General features: G+C 42.1%; 1 protein-coding gene across 1 annotated transcript in view; it reads right to left on the minus strand.

The window, feature by feature from the left end:
* Positions 1-4,768, minus strand: part of LOC147251458 (teneurin-3) — a 154,796-nt gene extending 150,028 nt beyond the window's left edge. Inside the window, exon 1 of the mRNA XM_086222155.1 lies at positions 4,168-4,768. The gene's annotated coding sequence lies outside the window, so the exon portion shown is untranslated. The remainder of the gene's footprint in view (positions 1-4,167) is intronic.
* Between the last annotated feature and the right edge of the window lie 4,402 nt (positions 4,769-9,170).

Here is a 9,170-nt window from a genome sequence, read left to right on the forward strand (position 1 = left end):
CAAATTCCTCCCAACCGATGCAGTCCCATCCAGAAACACAGTACGTGGGGCTTCAGCTGTTTGTAATTGGACATGAGAATGTACAAATTCTACATATTGGACATTGTTTTAAAAAAAAATAGAAACTACACATAATGATGAACAGATTTTCCATGAATATGCTCTCATAAAACATGTTGCATCCATGGTGTGTTTTCTTCCGTGTGCAGCATACAGCATAGTTTAAGACCACAGAGGTAATGCATCAAGTGCTGTCACTACATAACCCTCCACTAAGCACATTTCAAGAGCATACCCCACCCCCACCCCACCCCCCCAAATCCTGGGTAGACTTTCAGCCATGATTTGGCAACTTACAGGTTTTTTCTTTTTCTCCACAGCAATTTTTTTTCACCACAAGTTCTGGGCCTGTGAGTCAATCCCCCCCCCCCCCCCCCAAAACATCCCAAGCAAATAAGAGTCTGTCCATCTGTAATGATCAACCTTATTTACGACCCTAAATGCATCATGAAACGCTTTCTTTACACCACTATTCATCACCCACAGAGAAAACAGGTGAACAGAAGCGCAGCGGACAATGGCCATGCAAGCCGAGTGTTAAAAGTAACAGATTAGGGGGCAGCAATTATGTAGAGTAAATACGACAAGGAAGCCATCCGCTGAACCCAGGGGACTGTGGGTAGTTTGTCAGGCAGCATTAACCTTCATTTGTTTGCTCTGATGTGTTGAAACATGCAACTCTGCCATCCTGTTTGCCATATCAAATGTTAGAATTCATAAGGTCATCTTTGGAGTCACCGTCTCCAATTAATAAGGTGAGATATTATAGGCGTGGATCTGTGTGCATCGACTTCCCTCCAGAGACATTTCTTACAGAGGAAGGGGATCTTATCTTGATTACCACGTATCAATCTATAAAACGGTTTGAGGCCAGTATTCAAGATGGCATAATCCCTTAAGGAAGCAGTTCTCATCACACAGAATATTAAATCCTCTGCAGGAATAATGGCAAAGAAAATTACTTAAGGATGGAACCCAGAGTGGCAGTGTTGTGTACACAGGTTGGCTAATATTTTTGGATTGAATTTGATTATTTCAAGCTGCAATCAAAATCACCTCAAGATTCCACCTGCTCTCGGTTGCATCAGAAAAAGAAATCAGCCGGGGGAGCGAATACCTCCGCCACTGTCCAGGCAATATTTCCAGAGATCAATGAAAATATCCAGTGATATTTCATATCAAAAAGAACACATCATGACCGGCTGTTTAACTGACGGATCTGTTTTTAGGGTTATGATGTTACAAATTAGCCCAGCAACAGAGGCTTCACATGGAGCGGTCAGATCAATAAGATGAACATGAGAGGCAGAACTCCAGCTCGTTACTCCGAATCATACATGATAAAACAACATGCATAAAGAATAACATGAGTTCAACTCGCAGTTAGACAGACAGAACTGACATCCAAGTGCTTGGTAAACAGCACAGATGTCAGGGGAGCGGTCTTAACGACGACCGTACTCAAAGATGTATAAAGAGAAGTGGGTGCAGCATCAGAGGCGGGGCCAAGACGCCAAAAATAAAGCAAGCGCAGAGCTGCAACCATTATTCAAGTGAAAGAAAATTAACTATTTTCACAATTAATTCATCATTTCGGTCTCTTTTCAGGCAAAAAAAGAAGCTGTTCAAGACCCTTAAAGACAACAATTTGCTTCTTTTTGACATTTAGATAGGATTTTTGACTGTTAGATAGACAATAGAAGCAATTTTTCACATGACTTGAGCTCTAAGAAATTGCTGAGCATCTTTCTTCTAATTTTAACTTTAACTTCTTATTTAGTCCTCAGATACTTTGTCCCTCTAGTTAGCTACCTGTACCGACCGTTCTTGGAGCTGCATGGATCACATGACAAGACACCATACTTGTCATTACACAGTTTGGCCACGATGACCTAAATGCACAGTACACTTCCTGTAGTAAGGTTTGATAATGCATCAGTTCAAAAGGCAGCCTGACTCCATACCCGTATCCCCTCAATCTTTATATATTGGAAACAAAACAAAAAAAGAATGCGGTTATTTAAATAACCTGTGGTGTGAAAAATGTGGGGGAAAAAGAAGGTTTGTGTCACTTGGATCCTGTCGAGTGAGATTTGGTCTGATCCTGCTAACAGACAGACAGACAGACGGATGCACTGGAAGCACAACCTCCTTGACACAGGTAAATAATAGTCACCTGCTTCGATTAGTGGGATTAAAGGGCAGTTGAGTTAAGAGCTAAAGCCCCTCAGAAGCACGCCTACGTGTCTAAGTGTGAAGACGTGCTATTTTATGCTATATAACGGCTCAGTGAAACGCAAGCAGCTACAGCACTGCAGACTAAAGCACTTCCACTACAAGTGTTATTCTAAAAAGGATAAACACAAGAACTCTGCAGTCAGTCACCGTCACCTTGTTACCAGAAGTTCTCCATGTGATGTCTCGATCAGTTCAATCCATTTGAATTATTATGGATACCTTGCCCCCCCCCCCCCCCCAAAAAGTGAGTTATACGCTTTCTGGCATGCTACTCTAAAACCACATGTTCAATATCACCCAATAAGTGTCACAGTAATGCCTTTACCGGCTGGAGTAAGGAAGACAGACAGCATCTCTGGTAGTTTAGAGCCGTTTTCAGTTGTAACGTTACCCGTGACAAAGCTGAAGGCTAAAGATGAAAAGAAGTGATCCGTTTTTGAACATTTCTTTACGGTTCAACTGCCACTTTGCACTGAACAGAAGTGTTATAATTATTATTTTTGTTATCCCCACGATTGTTGGAACAATTATTGAAGTAAACGGGAGGATAAACCAGTTTCTATTTTTTGGAAGGGGGTGGAAGAACAAGCCCTTCAGCTACCATAATTCATCCCTGAGGCCTGAAGTAGTGAAGATAAGTATTACTTTACCATTCCAGTCCTCGTCAGAGGAGGAATATGAAACACAAAATGGCCTCAAATGCTGCAGTTCCTCAAAAGCTCTCAGGACAATAGTCATAAATCAATTGCCGGGCAGATATATTTGTCCTTCTGGGCTATCATATGAACACAGATGCGTGTGTTGCATATAGCCTATCAGTGCCACAGTGAAATCAGATCCACTTTTCTGTGACTCATCGCGAGCACTTAAACAAGTCCCCATGTTTCATACTGTAGCTGAGACACAAAAAATGACCGACGCCGACGTCCAGGCCATTTCGGTAGGATAAATCTCACTCAAAAGCTCTTAAAAATGACATGACATACGATCAATCCACAAAAGAATTCTAAGCTGGTAACAGTTGGGCAACTGCTTCTTCCTACTAATGCAGAAAATACCACATTAAAAAGTTGCAGCTCCAGACAACCTTTCTGGAGGCATTTTTCAAATTCTTTCAAAGTTTCTGATGAAGTTTTTCCTCCATCCACTGCTCCCAAGGCTGAAACCACAGATTGAGCACAGTTTAGCAGGTGTGTGTGACTCTGTGTGTGTGTCTGTGTGACTCTGTGTGTGTGTCTGTGTGCGTGTGCGCGTGCGTTTGCACAAGCACTTGAAATTATTAGTGGAGGGAGCAGATTATCTCTGTATCGTCAATCTACACCCTGTAGCTTTTAAATAACATTGTATGTGCAGAAAAATTCAGCCACTGGAAGAACGCCATCCCACCCTGTGTGCATGTGCTCAGAAATCTTGACGGTAAAAAGTGATAATCATTAACATTATTATCATTATTATTTGTCAGAGAAATCATCAACTCTCAGATAGCAACAACAACCAAGTAATTTTTTTCTTCTTAAGCATTTGGAAGACCTGCGATATTTTTTTTTGTTGAAAACATGTCAACTTTCAAAAGCACAGCGGGAGACTTTCACATCTTTTCATGATTTTAACTTGGAATATGTCTTCGAAGAAAATAATAATTTGTAATTTGGCTGGGGAAAAAACAACAACTGTGTGAGTCTAACACGTAATTTAATTCAACAAACGGGAAGTGAGCTGGGAGCTCTGGCAGGTTTCAGCTCCACACGATGTCAGGGGACACTGAATATTGTAACACACACCGACACACACACTCAAGCAGCGACTGTTGTTTGAAACAAGCGTTTGATTTAGAGACAACAACGAAAAATCAAGTGGCCACGCACTGACCTGCGTGTAGCGTGCGTCCGAGGAACGCGGCTCCTAAACTTCCAGCGGTGCACTCCAAGTCCAAACTTGCAGGCGCCCGTGCGTCGCGGTGTCTTTCTCACAATTGCCGCATGTGCGATTTTGGCAGCGTTAGAATTTTTTTCACCAACACGTCTTTCCTCAAGGGCACGGAGGGAACCGAAGCGACCGGTTCAGACTTGCACGGGGACGTTGCGTTGTGGTGTCAGGAGCCGAGAGCTTCCCCCAGTGAATGAAGCGTGTCTCTGCTCCGAAATCTTCCTCTCCGCGGCTCGGGACGGTCAGTACTCCCAACAATGTCCCACGTTCAGTTGCTTTGCTTTCTCGTCCATCCGCGCAGGATGTTTGAGGGAGGGGAAATTAAGTCACTCGGTGGAGACAAACGGACGATCGGCAGCCGCTCAGCTGCTCTTTTGTCCGATATGCACTTGTCAGCTGATAAACTGCGCATCCCCGTTGCTTTCCTCAACGTCGCCTCTGGTCTGCCTATCAGCAGCGGAGGAACCGTCGTAGGCCGAACATAAGAAGGAGGGTCAGCCCTGACCTCCTGCAGACCGTCAGCAGGAACGCAGCTGCCACTTTATGATCTGAATTAACCTGACAGCGTCATCTACGACGAAGGGAGACGATTGGGACCACGTGAATGTTTCCTGTTTTTGGAAGAAAAAAAAATGTAAAAGTTTCTGTGAAAGGATTCTGACTTTGATCATTTGGAATTTAATCTCAGAATTTTGACTCTAAAACTCAGAATTTTGATTTTAATCTCCAAATTCTGACTGATTTCAAACAGTGATGATGTGGTCCAAACCGTCTTCCGTAAATATACCAGTTTCCAACCTTCGTAATGCAATTAAATTAGAAATTCGTGTCAATGTTATGAGATTAAAAGTCCAATTTTTGAGTTGCAATCTTAACTCTTAAGTTAAGGGTTCGAATATTTTTTTTTTAAATTTTTATTACTTTTGTAAATCACATGGCCTTCATGGTCTTCCGTAGCTACACAGGTTTATCATCTAATGAGGAAATTCCAAGTTTGAGACAGGAGCAGATGTTCAATAATCCAGCAAAAATACAGCAGGGGTGTATTTACTCTCTCGGTTCGCTCTGTTCTCTCCTCTTTTGCGATGTGAAGCTGTTCATTACCTATGGTCCTGTGCTAATTGGCTGACTGTCAAAAAATCCAATTTTCTCACCTTCTCTGACAACAGGAAGGAAAAATGGGAAAGCAGTCTGATGTAAATAAATGTGTTATTTCTCACGGAAGAGCAGCAAAGGGTTAGTCAAGCTGTTAATTAAACTGTTAAACAAGGAGAGTTAAATGACTTCAAATGGAAATCACACTTCCAGACAGGAAGTCAAAAAAACAAAAAAAACCCAGCTTGAATCAAATGGTTTTGCTCCGCCAGCTGTAGGGGACTCAAACAATTGCAGCAGTGCTAAGCAACACATTGGTGCAATTTGGGTGCTATTACGCCACATTATTTGGAAATGTTCTTCCAATACCATTCGTTCTAAGATTGTATCCTCATACCTGTCACACTGAATGCTCTGACAATCTGGATTCTGACTCAGTTGTTGGTTTCACTGCATTCTCAGCATTTAGTGTTACAAAGAAAAGTAGGCCTACTTGCCTCTCAGCCATTTCGCATCCGAAAGCAGAATCCCATTTACTTTGAATTAGCTTTGAGATTGAAGAAAACATATGAGACCCGATGTGATAGGCTTCAAATGATAGCATTTAGAGGATAGACCGGGGAAAACAGAGTTTCATTAATTACAAAAGAATCAGCCCACTAATCCCTCTAGAAAGGCATTTGGAGCCAGTGTCGCTTTAGTTCTGAGGGGGAGAGCGGAGAGAAAGACTAACAACTCTAGTGGTAGATCACAAACCTTCAAGCTATGGTCTGCAGGCCCAAAGGCTCAATAGGGGGCCAACTACTGCAGCTCTGACTGAGCAAAAAATTTTTAATCCCCTTCCTGAATTTAGCCCACGTCTGACCACATGCAGTGATGAAGTTATCAGTGAGGACAGCTTTTCTCCAAGCAAAATCAGCCCGCAGCCTTCGATGCTTGATTCTTCTATTATACCCGGAGCACATCAAAAACGTGCCTCCATCAAATGGCATTATCTGCATGAAAGGCAACTGCCCAACAATCAATCTCCAACTTTGTCATTCGATCTTCACTCAAGGACATGCAAAAAACAGAGAGAGAGAGAGAGAGAGAGAGAGAGAGAGAACAGAAAGAAAGGACACAAACAAGGAGAGGAATTCATGCAAAGGCTATGGAAAAGCCAATATGTCTCTTGCTTCCATCCTCCCTCTTTCCTCAAGTCACTTTTTTTCCCCTTCTCTGTTGTGTTCTTGGGGGCTTTTCAGAGAGACTGTACTTGGAAGTTTGTTACTAAGCAACATATTCACACATTTCATCCACATGCAGGTTGTTTTAATTTTGGTGTACCAGAGGGTTAATGAGAGATTAACAGTCCTTCACTTTCTTGTGAAAAAGAGCATTGCTCTCCCTTCTTCACAGGAATGTTCCCTTTCTGCACCTTGTCCTTAGTTTCCACCCTTGATTTAGATTTCCTTTCTTGTGCTACCTACGGCAAGGCAGTCACACTCTATATGCATCCGTGCAGTCAACTGTGCCCTCTATTGGAGGCCAGTTACTCTCAACATCCAAATCCAAAAGGCGAACCACAGATTCTGACAACAGCTGCAAATGTGTTCCGCCCTATGAAAAAAAAAAGGGGGAATGAAGGAATTTGAACTTTAATGAGATGGAGATTTAAGTCTTCGACAAAAGAAAAATCTGCTTGAATGGCCCACAAAGAAATTACAGACTGATGATAGAGTCTCACAGCTTTATCAGCATGAGCATGGAGCACTTGATTCATGCATCCAGTAGTGCAGAGCCCTTATTTGACTGGTAGATTAAAGTCAGAAATAGTCGCTAAGATTAAGTGTAAGAACATATCGCCCTATTATTTGCTGCATATCCTACTCGGGGTACTTGCAGAGAGCCTGCCTGACTACACAAAACATGAACCAGAAACTTCATCATTGAAGCCCAAGAGCATAGCATACATTAAAGAGTAAAAGCCTATATCTCACTCCAGCTCCATATGTTATACACATGTACAGTATCAGCAAAGAAAACAGATGGGCCACGCCGTGGGGACAGAGAGAGACCTGTGGACATTATAAAAAGGCAAGATTGCAAAATTATACACTGCCTTCCTCCTCATACATGCAGGAATTTTCCCCCAAGGGGTCAGACAGCCAGTCTGTCATGAGGTAAAGGTTGCATTCAGATCAGGAAAAAAAAGCATTTTTTTAAGAGTGACCTGGCCAAGAGGGACACATAAACGCTGTAGGGCTTACAAACACAACAAATAAGCTAACATGACATTCAATACAATGTCAAGGACAAGATCCAGTCATGATGCATGAACAGGTATCATTTCCCGAAACGATTTCATTAAAAATGTAATGGCAATCGCAGCAAGCAAGAACGCAATTCTCATGATCCTTTAAAATTCCCTCATCAACTATGACAATTTAAAACCCTTCTCTACATTATTACAGGGGAAAGCACCAGCGTATTTAAGAGCTTTTTTTTTTGGGTGCCTAATGTTACTCTCACTCCAGGGACCAGCAATTGTAGGATATTGTGAAAGTGCAGGCCTCATTGATTTTGGCTTTTACACATGTATGTACACAGATGAGAAGGAACCAGCCCATAGAGAGATTTTTAAATAAACTGATGCAGACCAGTGTGAGCTGTTCCAGTAATAAATGTAAAGTACAATGGTAAACACTATTCAGGTGCATTCACAAAGGGCAGATCACCGTAATCCAATAAAGGTTAAAAAAAAAAAGATGCAGAAATCTTTGTGTGGAAAGAGAGAAAGAGGATTTATTCCTCAAAAAGAAACTGAATTTAAGTTTCAGCCTGGAAGCTCTGTCTTGTCTTGTCCGGTGTCTGTTACAAAGCAAAAGCAACAATAGATATGTGCTCGGTATATGTGCAGTGTATTTTATTCACACTGTAAAGGCTATTGCCTTTTGTACGTCTAGTATTGTGTACCGCCAACTAAACGGACATGTATAAAGGGATTGGACAGAACTTCTCTTTTCATGTGGAAATGAATCCGTTGCAAAGGGACAAAACTGCTTTCACCCTTGGTTATACAGCGAGGATTTTAAGGAAGCACCCTTTCTCCTTTACATCTGAGGGTCAGCCAAAAGGGGAAAAAAGCATTAAATACACAAATGAAAGTTTGTCTGGTAACAACGATGATAAAAAAAAACAAAATGATGACATTTCAAAAGAAAAATAAGTGTTAGCTTTTAAAAGGAATCTCAGTTTTAGTTCTGAGTGCCGAAATCTTTCCAGAGATGGGAGCTTTTCTGTCAAGCTTTCAGTGGACACTTTGAAATGGAGTGGGAGGGCCTTGATTTTCCCAGGAGGCCATTCTCTGAACATTTCTATTGATGCGAGTGGGTCACTGAAGCACCGAGTTTGAAGAAGGAACAAAATAGAGCCAAAGACATTTCAGCCAAAATTAATACCAAAAAAAAAAACCCTCCAAAATGTTGGCCTCGCATTTTGGGTGAATGAATATGTACAAGTCCTTAAACATTGCTCTCACCTTGGATTCTGGGTTGTGTAAGATAAAAATTAAAAGAAAGAAATTAGAAAAGGCGGCACGGTGGTGCAGTGGTCAGCACTGTCAACTCAACAGCAAGAAGGTTGTGGGTTGGAGCCCCGGCTCGGGCACGGGATCTTTCTGCATGGAGTCTGCATGTTCTCCCTGTTCCTGCGTGGGTTCTCTCCTGGTTCTCCAGCTTCCTCCCACAGTCCAAAGACATCAAGAGGGTTAGAAGCTGATTGATACTCGAAATTGACCGCCCCCCCCCCCCGCAACCCGTATAAATGGAAGAAAATGGATGGATGGAAAAAATCATCTTTTGAGAATTTCA

The sequence above is a fragment of the Aulostomus chinensis genome, chromosome 13, assembly GCF_037954235.1.
Source record: "Aulostomus chinensis isolate RoL2024-O1b breed Wild chromosome 13, RoL_Achi_v1.0, whole genome shotgun sequence".
Taxonomy (NCBI): domain Eukaryota; kingdom Metazoa; phylum Chordata; class Actinopteri; order Syngnathiformes; family Aulostomidae; genus Aulostomus; species Aulostomus chinensis.